Below are 16,923 nucleotides of genomic sequence, written 5' to 3'. Positions count from 1 at the left end.
TGTGAAAACCAAGATATCCAAGCAGACCATGTTAATAACTGGGTTACACATTTTGGGTAAATGGTGTCTAAAATCTAGACACGTCCAGAAAAAGCACTTAACACTATTCTATAAACTGCACCTAAAGTTAGGCATGGTCTATAGAATAGTGTATAGGGCCAGGGAATGCACCTATGTTTAAGTGCAGGGCCGCCGAGAGAGAGGGCAAGGGGGACAAAATTTCCCGGGGCCGGGCCTCCAAGGGGGCCCGGCGCCGCAGTCCCCTCCACCTGCCCCCCTCTGTCCACCACCGGGCTGGGCCCCCCCTGAATTCAAATCATAGCGCCTCACCTCGACCTCTCTCCGTGTGAAAGAAGTGCAGCAGAGGCAGTCTGCAGATCGCCTCCCTTCGGGCCTTCCCTCCCTGTGTCCTGCCCTCATCTGACATAACTTGCACAAGGGCGGGACACAGGGAGGGAAGGCCTGAAGGGAGGCAATCTGCAGACTGCCGCTGCTGCGCTTCTTTCACACGGAGCAGGGTCGAGGTGAGGCGCTATGATTTGAATTCAGGGGGGCCTGGCCCAGTGGTGGACAGAGGGGGGGTGACGACGATGACTTCGGGGGGTGGGGCTCCAGGGGCGGCCTTGCCCCAGGCCCAGCCCAGTCTCTCGGCGGCCCTGTTTAAGTGTGACCATTTACACCACTGAAACCTGGTGCAAATACCCTGCGACTAAATGTAAGCATGTTCCCCTGAATTCTATAACAATGTGTGTCAGTTTGAGTAGTGTTCCTGACATGCCCATGCCCCCTTTTCATCTACATGCGTTGGGGTTTATGCGCTCCTCTTTGTAGAATATGCCTACAAAGAAGTGCATGTAAATTCCAATTATTGCCAATTAGGATGATAATTGGTTGCTATTAACCAATTATCATCACTGATTGACTCGTTACTCAATTAAGGTGCGCATGTAAATAGGGCACGTGCCCAATTTAATGAGTGCTACTCACCGCACCTAATACAGAATACAGGTATATCCTTATGGCAGTAAGATTTTTTATTTGTATAGCAGAGCATCAAAATATCCCCCTATCTTTTAATAATATGAGAGACATTTCTGGAGCCCCTACTCCTAACCTATGTTGTTATAAAATGATGTGATGGAGGAGGGGATAAGGTATCTATCAATTTCTGTGAGTGTTCCTGTCCTGTGTTTTGAGGCAGTTCCATGGTGGATATTGTGGACCAATTGCCTTCTTGTTTTCTTACCCCTGTGTTTTGAGGCATACATATAAATACAAACAAGCTTTGCAGATGGATGATATGGAGCCATGTTTCAGGAAAAATGCCTGCTTCAGGAGTCAGAGGTCTAAACACTTAACTGATAATTTGCAAAGCAGCCTCAACAAAGATTCAAGGTTCAATATCAGCGAAGTTCTCTGAGGAACAATATACCAAGGTACATCGATTGTTTGTTTATTTATTTATTTTATTTGTTGCATTTGTATCCCACATTTTCCCACCTATTTGCAGGCTCAATGTGGCTTACATTATTCCGTAGTGACAAACGCCATTTCCGGATCTGATAAATACAAAGTGGTATAGCATTAAAGTTCGTAAATGATAAAGTATATTACAAAGTGATATTGCATTAGTGTTCATAGATGATAGAGTAAATTACATTATGCTGTGGTGGCGATCTCCATTTCCGGATCTGAGAAATACAAAGTGGTATAGCATTGAAAGTCGTAAATGATAGAGTAGATTACAAGGTGGTATTGCATTAAAGTTCATAGATGATAGAGTAAATTATAGGGTAGGTTAGATCGTCAAATATAGAAAGTTCATTTCCGACATGGGAAATAAAGTGGTAGTGCATAACACGTTACGCATGTCCGCGTAAGTGAGGTAGTCCAGTGTAGGGAGTTCGGCTTTGTTTAGTTTTGGTAGAATTTCGTTGTCTAGTATTTAGGATGGATCATTGTGGTATGCCTTTTTGAACAGGTTGGTTTTCAGTAGTTTTCGGAAGATTGTTAGGTCGTGCATTGTTTTTATGACATTTGGCAGTGCGTTCCATAGTTTCGTGCTTATGTAGGAGAAGCTGGATACATAAATTGATTTATATTTGAGTCCTTTTCAAATGGGGTAATGGAGATTCAAGTTTCTTAATGATATGTTCTTTGCATCCGGCAAAGATGGCATTGCAATAATCTAGGTGGCTTAGCACCATTGATTGTACTAGGCTGCGGAATATTTCCCTTGGGAAGAAAGGTTTTACTCTTTTGAGTTTCAACATTGAGTGGAATATTTTCTTAGTTGTATTTTTCGCATGGCTTTCTAGTGTGAGATTTCATTCAATTGTAACTCCGAGAATTTTCAGGCTGTCCGAAACAGGAAGGGTGTAGTCTGGAGTGTTTATAGTGGTGGGTTTGTACATGTTATATTGTGAAGAGAGGATAAGACATTGTGTTTTTTCTGTGTTGAGTTTTAATTAGAATGCATCTGCCCATGAATTCATTATTTGAAGGCTGTGTTTGATTTCAGTTGTGATTTCTGTTAGATCATGTTTGAACGGGATGTAGATCGTGACATCGTCTGCGTAGATGTAAGGATTGAGGCCTTGGTTGGATAGTGATTTGGCTAGGGGAGTCATCATTAGGTTGAAAAGGGTTGATGAGAGTGGTGATCCTTGGGGTACTCCGCATTCAGGTTTCCATGGTGATGATGTATTCGAATTTGATATCACTTGGTATGTTTTTGCGGTTAGGAAGCTGTTGATCCATCTAAGTACGTTTCCTCCAATACTGAAGAATTCTAGGATGTTCAATAGTATTTTGTGGCTGACCATGTCAAACACGCTGGACATGTCGAATTGTAGGAGAAGTACACTATTGCCAGTTGCAATTGTTTGTTTAAATTTGGTTAGGAAAGTGATTAATACTGTTTTGGTGCTGTGGTTAGAAATCCTGATTGTGATTCATGTAATTTTGAGAATTTATTTAAGTAGTTGGTAAGTTGTTTGGTTACCATACTTTCCATTAGTTTGACTGCCAGTGGAATGGATGCTACCGGGCGGTAGTTGGTTATGTAATTTGCTTTTTTCGTTAGGTCTTTAGGTATTGGGGTTAGTAGTATATTTCCTTTATCATTAGGGAAGAATCCCTGTTGTAACATGTAGTTTAGATGTGACGTGAGGTCTGTTATGAAGCGTTGAGGGGCGAATTTTATTAGGTTGTTGGGACATATTTGAAGTGGGATTTGGTGAATCTGTTGATTGCTTGGGTGATGGTTTCGTCTGTCAGTAGATCGAAGTTTGTCCAGATTCAGTCTGCTGGGTATTCATCGGGAGAAGGGTCCAGACAATCAATGAATTTTTCATGGTTGGTGGTATTAAAGTGGTAATGTGAATCGTAGTTTTATGAGTTTTTCATTGAAGTATTTGGCAAGGCTGTCTGCTGATGGGGTGTCTATATTGGTTGTGGTGACCGATGTGGTGTCTAGTAGTTTGTTCACGAGTTAGAAAAGTTTGTGCGTGTCTTTGTAGTCTGGCCCTATTTTGGTTTTATAGTATGACCTTTTGGTTTGTCTTATTGTGTATTTGTATTTTCTTTGCATTTGTTTCCATGCATTAAGTGTGTATTCATCTTTCATTTTTTTCCATGCTCGTTCGAGTCTCCTAACTTGTGTTTTTATTTTTTTCAGTTCTTCGTTAAACCATGGTATCGAGGTGTGTCTTTGTGAGGTTCTTGTTTAGAAAGGTGCAATTTTGTCTAGTATGCTCCTGCATCTGTTGTCCCAATTTAGGAGATAGTGTTTGGAGTCTGTTTGTGCTATCCATTTGTTCTTGTAGATCTGTTGCTAGAATGTTACAGGGTCAACTTGGCCTGTCATGGTGTAGGTTGTGCGTTCTTGCTTGTGGTGTCAAGCCTTTTTTTCACCATTGTAGGGCTAGGTTTAATTTGTGGTGGTATAACCATGGTATGTCTGTCCACTTTGTGTCTGTTAGTATTAGGTTTAAATCTGAGGACAGTTTGTGTGTGATGAGGTCAAGTGTATGTCCTTTGATGTGGGTTGCTTGCATATTAGGCTGGTTGAGGTCCCATAGTTGGAGGAAATCCTTGCATTCACGTGTATTGGTTGTGTTAGGGTCTTCTAGGTGTAGGTTTATGTCTCCTATTAAAAGTAAATTGGAGTTGGATACACAGGTATTCAATATGAAATTCATGAAATGTGGTTGGCATTCTTGCCAGTTACCTGGTGGTCTATAAAACAAGACAACGTTTAGGTGGTCAAGCAAGGTGGTACAGTGGATTCTAACAGAGGCGATCTCAAGTTTTGGTGTTATAGACTCGGCTGTTGTTTTTACAGTGAAGTGGGATCTATAGATTAGTGCTATGCCTCCTCCTCTTTTTTCTTTTCTTGTCCAGTGAGTGATTTTGTAACCTGGGGGGGGGGGGGCAAAGTTCTAAAATTATGGGGTCCTTAAGATCGTGAATCCAGGTTTCACTGATGAATAGTAGATCAAGGTTGTCTGCCATGATCCAGTCTGTTATTATTGCTGTTTTGTTGACTACTGATCTGGCGTTTATGTATCCCACTTGAATTGTTTGGTAGGGTTCAGTTTGGTTCGAGGTTGTGTTGATTTTCGTTAGTTGTCTATTCTCCTGTAGTGTGGGTTTGTTGTGTCCTTTCTTTCCTTTGTATTGAGTTTGTCTGTGTATGGTAATTCTTCCTTTGTTTCGATTGTTGTTATTCTGGTGAGATGTATTGTATCTGGGTAGTCTGTTAAGCTTGTGTATTGTGGATATGTTGTTGGTGTACATGAGGGGGGTGGTTAGTGTGTGGTGAATTAGGGATAGTGAGTAAATTATTAGGACTAATTTGGTGGTGTTCATTTTGGTGTTACTTCAATTTGGGCTGTTAGTTGATCGGGTATGATGGTTGTGATGTTGGTCCTTATTCAGAGGATGGTGTTTGTATGGTCTGAAGTGGGTTTGTTGCTCTGTGATAATGGTTAATGTACTATGATTCCTGAAGCAGGTTTTTTTTTTTTGCCGAAACACAGCTTTGTGTCGAGTTCATCTGCAAAGCTGGTTTGTATTTATATATATGCCTCATGGTGAAACTTTGTTGTTTGACCCAGTTTGGCCTATTTAAATTTGTTTAATAAATTGAGGCATAGTTTTTTGATTGTCCTCTTCTCACCTTTTTGTGGGAGCACCATTGGTCCACCTCTACTCTTTTTGGTTAGATTGGGGTGCACATACATCCGGGTGTGCAGAGCAATCTACACTGGAAAGATGCCATTAGCCTGCAGCGATATACCGTATTTTTCGGACTATAAGACGCACCGGACCATAAGACGCACCTAGGTTTTAGAGGAGGGAAAGAGGAAAAAAAAATTTTTCCTCTTTCCCTCCTCTAAAACCTAGGTGCTCTGCTCCGGTGCGTCTTGTCCGGGTTTCGGACCTCCGTTCCAGTACTTACATGATTCCATGTGCCCTGGTGGTCTAGTGACGTCGGGGCAGGAAAGAGCCCCCTCTTTCCTGCCCATCGCGCTGCTCTCCGTGCTTCTCAATGCTTTCTGATGGTCTCGGCGATATTCAAAATGGCCGCCGAGATTCTCGGCGGCCATTTTGAATCTCGCCGAGACCGTCAGAAAGCATTGAGGAGCACGGAGAGCAGCGCGATGGGCAGGAAAGAGGGGGCTCTTTCCTGCCCCGACGTCACTAGACCACCAGGGCACATGGAATCATGTAAGTACTGGAACGGAGGTCCGAAAACGCTACCTTCGGACTATAAGACGCACCCCCCATTTTCCTCCCAAATTTTGGGGGAAAAAAGTGCGTCTTATAGTCCGAAAAATACGGTACATACGTATGAGGTGAAACATTTTGCTCTGGGTCCACAAGAAAACACATGTGCAAGCAGCTAGGTGCCCCTGCCACTTACACATGCATTCTTGCACTGTCCTGGCACACAGCAAGGCCATTTCTGTGGAGCCCATACGCAGACCTCCCAAATGCCCACATAGCTGAGGGTGCCACCTATGGGGATGGCATATAGGCACATAACTGTCTCCCTACCTTAGAAACCATTAACAAAATATAGTGTCATGTTATTACCGGGTATTAATCACATCTGGCTACCTGTACTACACATAAAAGCCATATGGTCAGAGAACCAGAAAAACATAGGCACAACCCACACACAGACAATGGCTACAGTTAATCCATAATGGAAAAAAAAGGGCGTCCCTGATGAGCATTTGGATGACTTTACCTGGTCCTGATTTTCTTACGACCAAGGTACAAAAAGGTGCCCGAACTGACCAGATGACCACCGGAGAGAATCAGGGATGACCTCCCCTTACTCCTCCAGTGGTCACTAACCCCCTCCCACCCTCAAAAAAAATCTTTTTTGATAATACAGATTTCCCCGCCCCTCCATTGGGGCGTTTTGCGAGGTCGTCCTCAACAAAATTTGGGTATCCCTTTCGATTATGCCCCTCTATGACTCCTAGTTGAGCCCAGGCCGAGGCCTAGTATAGAATTTAGGCCAAGGCCTAAGGTAGACCGAACAGGTCCTATGCACCACCCCAGCTACCAAACCCCGCACACTCACAATAACCAACAGGCACCACCAGAGAGGGGATGATAGAGCATTCAGGCGGGCCTCATGGCCGATCAGGAACCCACTCACATAGAGACCAAGCAAGCGGGCCTCACGGCCGACCGGGAACCAAGTCACACCCTGGGAAGGGGGAAAGAATAACAAGGGTTCCACATGGAACCACAGTGCAGGGTAAAGCCACAGAGAAAAGGGTGAGAGGCAGAAGTCTCTACGGGAAAATAAAGCTGTGCCACAGGCGAACAAGAATTCAGGAAACCCCAGAAAGAAACACTCTAGGCTGAAACAACACAGCACTCAGGGAAAAAGGAAACCAACTATAGGAATATACTCTAGGCTGCAACAACACAGCACACAAGGGAACAAGGCTGTACTTACAGCACACAAAGGAAAAGGGAGAACTACCTAAGGAATACACAAACTGGCCTCACAACCCCCAAGGGAAAAAGGAACTGCTAAAGGGAAAGAACAGGGGAGAACTGCTCAGTAGACAAGGATAAGGAGGGAATAAACAAATAGAGGAAGCTGCCTTGACACACACAGACCAGAACAGGAACGCTGCTCTCCAAACACAGGAGACAGCTACACCAAAGAAAAGAGAACTAAAACAAACAGGAGCAAAATACAAGGACAGGGGAAGGCAGAGCCGCAGGGAGCAGAGCAGCAGCTCAACACAACAAAGGGAAAACCAAGGGAGAAAAAGCTAAACAAATAAACTAAAACAACTCAAGACAACAGCTTACCCCAGACAGCACAGCATTAGAGCAGGAGAAGCAAACCAGGTGGGGGAAGTGAGGCAATCAGGCTCATGCTGGGAATACCCAGCACACACACACACACAAACACAGAATTAGCAAGCATGAGGAGAAGGGCTAATATTCCAACGTGAATACAAGTGCCCAAACACAGGCTGGCTTCAGCAAAGCATTCAACACCAAAGCAATGATTGCAGGGAAGAGGCAGGCTAAAATGGATCAGGCTTCTGATGTCTGCTGGCTCAGCCCCTGACAAGCCAATCAGGAGTGAGTTCCAAACCTTCCCCTGCCTATCTAGCAGAATCATAACACTAGTACTTTGGTGGAATGTTCAATTTTAAGCAAATAATTAATGTTCAATGGCAGAGTGCGAGGAATTAGTCTAGGGCCGTTACCAGCCATAATATTTGATGTTGAGCTGGTAAATGGGATTAGGAAGACGAGTATTGAAAATGAGCAGGAATTTTGTTATAGTTATTTTTTTCATAAGTATTGTTGTGTGATTTTATTTGTTATGCTCAACTGTCTATGTTTTATTTGTATAAATCTGTGGTCAATAAGATGGTGGACCCCTAAGGCTGAAGTGTAGTCCCCTCCCAAGGGGCAGGGATCAGGATTACAAATATTTTATGATCCATTTTGGCCAAAGTAGAATATAAGTAAATAAATATAAACAGAAATATTGTGTATGTACATGACAATGGCAGCAGGATATTGTCTGTGTGCTATAGTTTCCTACCTGTAGCCAGTTCTCCAGCTTCAGATAGTGGTAAGGAGCTAAGGTGCACGCATTAGATGCTGCTTCAGTAGGCAACAGGGAAGTCCTGCAGAAAGAATAATACAAACCAAGATCTTCAAGTGGGTGAAGAGTAGCACCATGGAGAAGAAGCTGCTGGCTCTGCTCCATATAGAGCCAATGAGGAGGCGGCTGAGAATGAATTGGGGTTACCATCCCATCCCCATCAACCTACTATGATCATCCATGAAGATTACCCTGGTAAACTTGGAACACAGAAGGCCTCACTTGCTGTGGAGACTGGCTTCTGGATGCTTATATTTAGATGCAAGTAACAGACGCCAACGAGTGCTTTGGGGATTTTTTTTTTTTTAAGCATGACCGCTTTAAGTTCAGACGCAGGACAAGAACGACAATGTCTGCTTCACATTCGGGTTTGCTGTTTCTCACAACCAGTGCTCAAGGGCTTGCATGGCTTCCTTCTGCTTCCAACAGTAGATTTTGCAGAAAGAATCATGAGAGAAGCATGAAAATCATAGCAAATCCTCTCTTCCAACATCCTAATGCCTGCTCTAACCTGGCATTATTTTTTAAAGTGGTATGGCACCTTTGTTTTGGGCGCTCTTTTCTGATCATTGAGGAGGAATACAAAATGACCTCATTTAAATGAGGTTGGCTACATTTGCATGCTATCTGTCCTAAGGCCTAGTGCACTCTTGTTTGCTGCGCTAGACTCCTCTGATCGTTCTGCTCTGGTAAATGCGGGCACTAGTATGGCACTAATGTCTCTAGCGCCTGCGTTTAGTTTTCATCATTGGCACCTCCATGAAAAAATTGATATAATAGGCATCTGCAAGACCTGGTGGAAGGGAGATAACCAATTTATTTATTTATTTATATATTTATTGCATTTGTATCCCACATTTTCCCACCTCTTTGCAGGCTCAATGTGGCTTACAATGTGTCGTTATTAGTAGATAGTAGATTAAAGAGATAACAGTTATTGTTACATAGAAAGTAGCATACCAGGGTACAAATTATATCGCAGTGATAGGGTGGATTGAATTGGTGGAGGGGTATCATCATTATATGTTAAGGAGGGCCTCGAATTGAATAGACTACAAATTCTACAGGACACAAAACACATCATCGAATCCCTATGAATAGAAATTCCATGTATAAAGGGGAAAAGGATAGTAGTAAGAATGTACTAACGTCCTCCTAGCCAGGATGAACTGACAGATGCAAAAATGTTATCAGAAATTAGGAAGGCTAACAAACTGAGAAACACAATAATAGTGGTGATTTTGATTAACCCAATATTGACTGGGGACATTAACATCAGGGCTTGCTAAGGAGGTAAAATTCCTTGATGAAATCAAGAACTGTTTTATGGAGCAGCTGGTCCAGGAAGCAAAAAGAGGGTGAACAATTCTAGTTATTAGTAGAGCACATGATATATATTTTTTTCTTCTTCTTTGTTTAGTTTTATAAGAATATGCACATTAAATTCACAAAAATAGAATTAATATAGGCAGCATGATATCTCAAACCACAACCAAAGTTAGACAGAGGAAAATATATAAGAGAAATCAGAAGTATGCTTAGCTGTGGAGAAGGCTGGGTATAATAGGAAGCAATACCATGTGGATGTGAAATAGAATGGAAGCAGTGGCCTTGTTTAAACCACATCCCTGCTGAGAAAGATTTCCTAACTCTGGGCCCCTGGTAGCTCCTATGTGGGAGGGGGGAGGAAACAGATTGATTCCTGGGCAACAATGAAATTAGCATTATTTTACTTTAATTGAAAATGTATGATGGACAAAGGGAATCTGGTTGCTATCACTCAGGACCTATATAATAGTCCTTGGCAGATCTCTTTCCTTTAGCCTTTTGTCCCTTCTCTTCATTCCTATCTCTCTCTCTCTCTCTCTCTCTCCTTTCCCTATTTCCCTGCTTTTCTTTTTCCACTTACTACAGTTTAGTCACATTTATTTAATTATATATATCCTTTTGATGTAGTAACAAGAACCCATTGTATGCTGCCACCCATTGTTTAATACAAGTTCCATGTAACATGTGGAAACCTGTACTGGTTCACAAAACCGTATTGATACTCTCTGAATATGCCAGGTCAAGCTAAACTGGCACTTCCTTACATTATTTTTAAAAAAAAACACAAGAAAGAAAAATAAAATGTAAATGTCTTTCACTTGTTACTTTTTGAAATAGAATCAAAGGAAACATCCTTCTAGAATCTAGATACACAACACTAAAAAAATAACCTGTGAGAGAAGGTTCCTATTTCAGATAAAGAAAGCCGATGTTTTTTGTATGCCTTGCTCTGAAGTTTCCAAGCTTTCACCTGGTGTGAGTATGAACCTGTGGACACTAAACAACGAGATCTTTGTGGACTTAACCCTCTATTTGTTCCACTCTGAGTCATAGCCAATGTCATGTTCCCTCACCTTTCCAAACCTAACTGTTCCAGCATCAGTGCACCACTGGACTACTGAAGCCAGAGGCTGGTTGATTTATTTCCCTGTGCACTCGGGTTTCTCATTGGATTTAGGCAGGTTGATAATAGTACTTTTAATTGTAACTATTAAATTCTCACCATTCAAAATACAATTTGGGAAGAATGAACTCATCCTAAGGTCAGGAATCTTGGGATACTGCTAGATTCATCACTTACTTTGATCCTGCAAATTCAAATTGTCACCTGTAGCAACTATGGAATCTTTCTCCATATATCAAAAAGACGAGTCTGACCACAGTGGTCCATGCCGTGATAACAAGGAGAAGGTAGAAGTGGAAGAAGACTAAATACCAGGATGGGTGAAACAAAACAGTTTATTCTTCCAAAGTAAACAAGGTGCCCTCAACACAGGCCGTGTTTCGGTGTAAAAGCCTTCATCAGAAGAACATTGCTGAGTCTTCTAACCTTATTTTTCTCAAGGGACTTGTAATAGAAACATAAAAGCGATGTAGGTGAAAACCTCAGAGTACAAAAAGCCAGCATTCCCACCAAGTGGCGTAAAGAATAAACTGCTTTGTTTCACTCATCCTGGTATTTAGTCTCCTTCCACTTCTATGTTCTCCTGTTGGTTTTTCCTTGTGGAGTCTTTGGTCTTCCTGTTTTTTGATACTCCATGCCATGATAATATCATTACTAGACTACTACTACTACAAATCATTTGTACAGCGCTACCAGACGTACGCAGCGCTTTACAATTGAACATGAAGAAAAGACAGTCCCTGCTCAAAAGAGCTTACAATCTAAATCAGGACAGACAGACAGGACAAATAAGGGAAAAGGGTAGGACAGATAGATAGGACGCATAGGGAAAAGGGAACTATTGAAGAGAGGAAGACAAGATAAGGGTTAAGAGTAGGTGACAAGTTAGGAATCGAAAGTAGCATCAAACAGGTAGGCCTTTACCTGGAGTCATGGTAACCCTAAGAAAGTGTGAAGGGTCTGCTGTCCGCTGAAGAAAAGAACAGCCAACAAATGCCAGAATTTTACATGATGGTGGGCAGACCTGGGGGGAGCTGGGGGCACTGCCTGAATAAGCAAATGAGCAGCAGGAGAGCACTAGGAAAGAGAGCTAGAAAGTGCATGTCATGTACTTGTGGATATTTCTGTGTATCTAGTGAGGATAGTCTCATAAAAATAAAGCTTCCCTTTGAAAATCTGGACTGGAATGGTGAAGTTCACTGGTACAAATATACCTGTGCACATACTAAGTGAAAGGAAGTTTTCAGCCCAGGGAATTTACCGTTAACTCTTAAATTAATCTGGTGAATTCCTTTGAACACTGTCCTATTACTGCCTTCACCCTTCCTACATTCTTTCAGAAGCATTAAAAAAAAAAACTAAAATATTTTATTTTGCTTTTTCTATTTGTGAGCTTTTTCTCACATGCTTATAACTTGGACCCATTGCCCTTAAATCTCACTCTTTTGGGCAGTCCATCCTTTAAACCTCTGATTTGCAACAGAGGCAATAGAGAGTGAAAATGACTTGCCCAGCTTCCCTGGTTCTGAGCCCACAGCTGAAGAGCTGCCAAGTTACCCAGCTCCAGTCCAGGAGGGACCTTTTGTCCTGGTTTTGAACTTATATCCCAAGTCAGTGTTCTTTTTGTAATCTCTGATATCATCAATTGAAATCAGCACTTTGGGTCCCATGGAGGGGCATAATCGAACGAAAACGTCTATCTCCATGGGCGTTTATCTCCGAGAACGGGTCCGTGAAGGGGCGGACCGAACCGTATTTTTTAAAAAAAATAGACATCCATGTTTTATTCGACAATTTGTGAGCTGGGTGTTTTTGCTTTTCAGCGATAATGGAAAATGAAAGCGCCCGGCTCAAAAATGAATAAATCCAAGGCATTTGTTCGTGGGAGGGGCCAGGATTCGTAGTACACTGGTCCCCCTCACATGCCAGGACACCAACCGGGCACCCTAGGGGGCACTTTTACAAAAACAAAAAAAAAGGTAAAAGAGCTCCCAGGTGCATAGCACCCTTCCCTTGTGTGTTGAGCCCCCCAAATCCCCCTCAAAACCCACTGCCCACAACACTACACCATTACTATAGCCCTAAGGGGTGAAGGGGGGCACCTACATGTGGGTACAGTGGATTTGGGGGGGTTGGACAACTAAGCATTAAGCAGCACAATTGTAACAGGTAGGGGGGGGATGGGCCTGGGTCCACCTGCCTGAAGTCCACTGCACCCCCTAACAACTGCTCCAGGGACCTGCATACTGCTGCCAGGGAGGTGGGTATGACATTTGAGGGTGAAAATAAAAAGTTGTGAAACATCATTTTTTGTGGTGGGAGGGGGTTAGTGACCACTGGGGGAGTCAGGGGAGGTCATCCCCGATTCCCTCTGGTGGTAATCTGGTCATTTAGGGCACTTTTTGGGGCCTTATTCATGAAAAAACAGGGTCCAGGAAAAGTGCCCTAAATTCTAGCTACAAATGCATACTTTTTTTCCATTATCGACAAAAGGCGCCCATCTCTGTTCGGGTGATAACCATGCCCCAGTCCCACCTTCACCACGCCTCCGACACGCCCCCGTCAACTTTGTACGCTTCCGCGATGGAGTGCAGTTGAAAACGTCCAAGTTTGGCTTTCGATTATACCGTGTTATTCATTTTTGTGAGATAAACGTCCATCTCCCGATTTAGGTCGGAACTTGGGCGTTTTTCTCATTCGATTATAAGCAGGATAGTATACCAGGATAGGATTTAAGAAATCCAGGACTAGCTCAGAATTTCCCTCCTGGAACCTGGTAACTTGGCAGCTCTCCTCTACCATTAAGCCTCTCCATTCACAGCATGTGCTTGCATAGTCCCTATTCTCACTCAGAAACTATTACTGCTCTCATACCTACAGCTAGGCTCAACATTTTTCCCTGCTACTTCTGGAAAGGTGAAATGATGGTGGGGGATGGGGTCCCTGGCAGGGGGGCCCATAAATATATGTTTGCCTAGGGCCCAATATAGTGTTAATCCGGCCCTGTACAAAACAGTGACTCCCATTAGAAGTGTCTTAGGTTTTACACCTCCAAGCCTCTGACCTTATACCAATTAGGGGACCCTCCCCCCCAGCCAAGCTTTATTAACATAAGTCCCAGAAAGTCGAGCCTACATACTACCCAGACTGGTATATTATTGGGTATAACAAATGAGATATAAGTCACAGGAACCAGCACCTGGAAAGTTTTGACTTGTATTGGATGCCAGAGGGTAGAGGCTCCTCTGCATCCCTTCTATCTGCACATAGGAAAAGAGACAGAGAGAGACTGGGCTATCGTGAATACCAGCAAGGTGCCCTGGTCACTAATCGAGTGGATCAGAAACATTTTAAGGCTGGAGGATTGCAGAAGTTGTCACCTTTGCAGAAGTTCTAAGGGTCCCTGTACAGCTCACCGGATCCTAATTAAGAAGCCAATCTAAGAACTCATACTCCTGAGGGGCCAGTGAATGCTGAAAGCCTAAGGTAGAGCTGGTTTATGCGAGGCTTCTACTGCAAAATTAACAATCCAGAAATACCATTGCAGTGATCCACAGCTCATAGCGAAAATGTAATCTTTCCTGTCAGTGAATTATGCATTGACAGCAAGTATGACATTTAAAAAAAATAAGCACAAACCACTGGAGTCTGCATCAGCTTACCCCCCTCCTTGAAATGAACCCCCAATCCCTGGTGTCTAGTGGCACCCCAACCCCCACTCAACGTGATCCTCCTTCTCTCCCCTGATTAAAAAAAAAACATTCCTGGTGTCTAGCAGCACTCCCACCCACCCTTCCCCTTCCCCTTCCCCCAGGTTATACCTTAAAAGAAGTAGGAACAATACCCCTCCGAAGGGACACCACCTTGTAGGGGTGGAGGGGCTTGTGTGTTTCAATGACTTAGAGGGCTATGCTGAAGGGTTACCCATATCAGACAGGCCTCTGAGGAGAAACCAGACAAAGAGTGTCCCAAACTGGGAGAGTGGTAAGATGGTGACCTGAAGTTCATATGCCCAACAGCCCAGCTGCCCTCTGAAGTTTTGTCTTCTTTACGTAAATTTCCTCTCTGCATTGCAGTTACCTTAATTGAGAGGAAGGGGAGTACTGGCGGTCAACCGCCGATGGCCAGCGTTTTATCCCCTGAGCAGCAAGTGCGTGACCACTGCGCGACGAATTGCCCACAGATGAAAGGGTTGACGAGTTCTTTGATTAGCACCGACGAAGGAGCGTCGACGCTCTTGGACCTGGAAAAAACAACTCCATCGCTCCCGAATTATTCAATCACCATGCCCAAAGGAGAGGAGGAGTGAGTTAGAGGTATATGCTGAAATGGAGGACGTTTACAGTAGAACCCAAATCGGCGGAACCACTCCTAAACACCTATGAGAAATCAACTTGGAGTTTTTGGCTCCCATGGAGGTTACATTGAATATCATCTGGAAGGCGCTTCGGGACCTAACGGTGGCAGTAAATAATTTTGTTTCAGATATAATTTTATTAGAGAGTTACATGGACAATTCAACTGAACCCTTTGAGAGTAAAAAATTGATATAACAAATGATTCTACATGAGCAAGAAGTGGTTATGATTTTGAAAATGATAATAGACCAGAAATTTTGAATAATAAAATGAATATTATTATAGATGATTAATATTGAGATTATTGTTTTTCCCAGAGTTCCGGGTATGACTCCTAAAGTTTTCCTCAGAAATATTTCCTCAAATTATTACTTTAAAAGGAGTGAAGCCTGTGAAAACTGGGATTACTTTAATCAGTGGGATTTGAATTAGAGACTTAAGCATATGTATTGTTAAATAATTTCTGGTTTTTAAAAGAGAAAGAATGTAATGAGATGTATTATTCCTAACTAATATTGGACAATAAGTATGTTTTCAATGATTTGACTATACACCGTATTGGCCTTGAAGAGGCCAACCAGATGATCAATGTGGAATAAAGAATTAGACGAGTAATATCTGGGGATAATCAGGTTAATACCACAGGGTTTTTTTTCTGTTTACTGTTTAATTGATCTCCTTATCTTGTTTCACTCTCCCTATTTAGTGGTCTAAGGAAGAGAATAGAATTACCTGACTGAAATAATTCCTACCTATTACTTTCTCTGTATTTCCAGCGAGTTGTTTTATCGCTTGTAAAAATTTAAATGGTTATAAATAAAAAAAAAAGTAGGAACAATGCCCACTTGCTCCTGCCTTTGGTGTCACCATCTTGGAACATTGATAATTGTTATGCAGTTGTCTGCAATTATTAAGTAAAATCCATGGTTCAGAGCAACACATTGGGAAGTCAATCGAGTTATTGAATGAAGCTTCAAAAAGTATAAACTGCTTATTTGGCCTTCTAGATAATTCTAGTCCCAGCCTTGGTCCCCACAATCAGTGCATTTATTTGTGTACATTTCGTACCACTAAGGGCATGCAATAGGCAGTCCACAGGCACCATACTCACACCAGGTGAAAGCTTGGAAACTTCAGAGCAAGGCATACAAAAAGCATCGACTTTCTTTATCTGAAATAGGAACCTTATCTCACGGGTTATTTTTTTTAGTGTTGTGTATCTAGATTCTAGAAGGATGTTTCCTTTGATTCTGTTTCAAAATGTAACAATAGGTGGGGGCAGGAGGGGAGGGTCAGAAGGAGGCAAGCTGCTCATGGATGGAAGGGAAGGGAGAGGAGAGGGGAACATTTACATGGAGGGGAGGGAAGGGAAGAGAAAAGGGAGAAATGCAGTACAAGGATAGAAGGGGATGGAGAGGAGAGGGGGACATACTGCTCATGGATGGGAGGAAAAGGAAAGAAGGACATGCTGCTCATGGATGTTTGCTTTTTTTTTTTAATGTACATCTTTTCAAATTTTGTATTTACACTATGGAAGAAAATGAATTGCTGTTACTTTTACCAGTATTTTCAATGCTTATAGAATCTGGCTTTCTTGGGGGATCAAGGTGACTGTCAGGGGCATTTTTGAAAGAAAAGGGCACCCATCTTTCGATACAAATCAGGAGATGGGCATCCTTCTCTCAGGGTCACCCAAATCGGCATAATCGAAAGCCGATTTTGGGTGTCCTCAAATGTTTTCCGTCATGGGGACAACCAAAGTTCCCGGGGGCATGTTGGCAGTGTACCAAAGGTGGGATGAGGGCGTGCTTAAGAGATGGGCGTCCTCGGCCGATAATGGAAAAAAGAAGGGTGTCCCTGGCGAGCATTTGCCCGAATTTACTTGGTCCTTTTTTTTTCACAACCAAGTCTCAAAAAGGTGCCCGAACTGACCAGATGACCATCAGAGG

The sequence above is a fragment of the Microcaecilia unicolor genome, chromosome 6 (assembly GCF_901765095.1).
Source record: "Microcaecilia unicolor chromosome 6, aMicUni1.1, whole genome shotgun sequence".
In the NCBI taxonomy this organism is placed as follows: domain Eukaryota; kingdom Metazoa; phylum Chordata; class Amphibia; order Gymnophiona; family Siphonopidae; genus Microcaecilia; species Microcaecilia unicolor.
Note: the sequence above shows the minus strand (reverse complement) of the source record.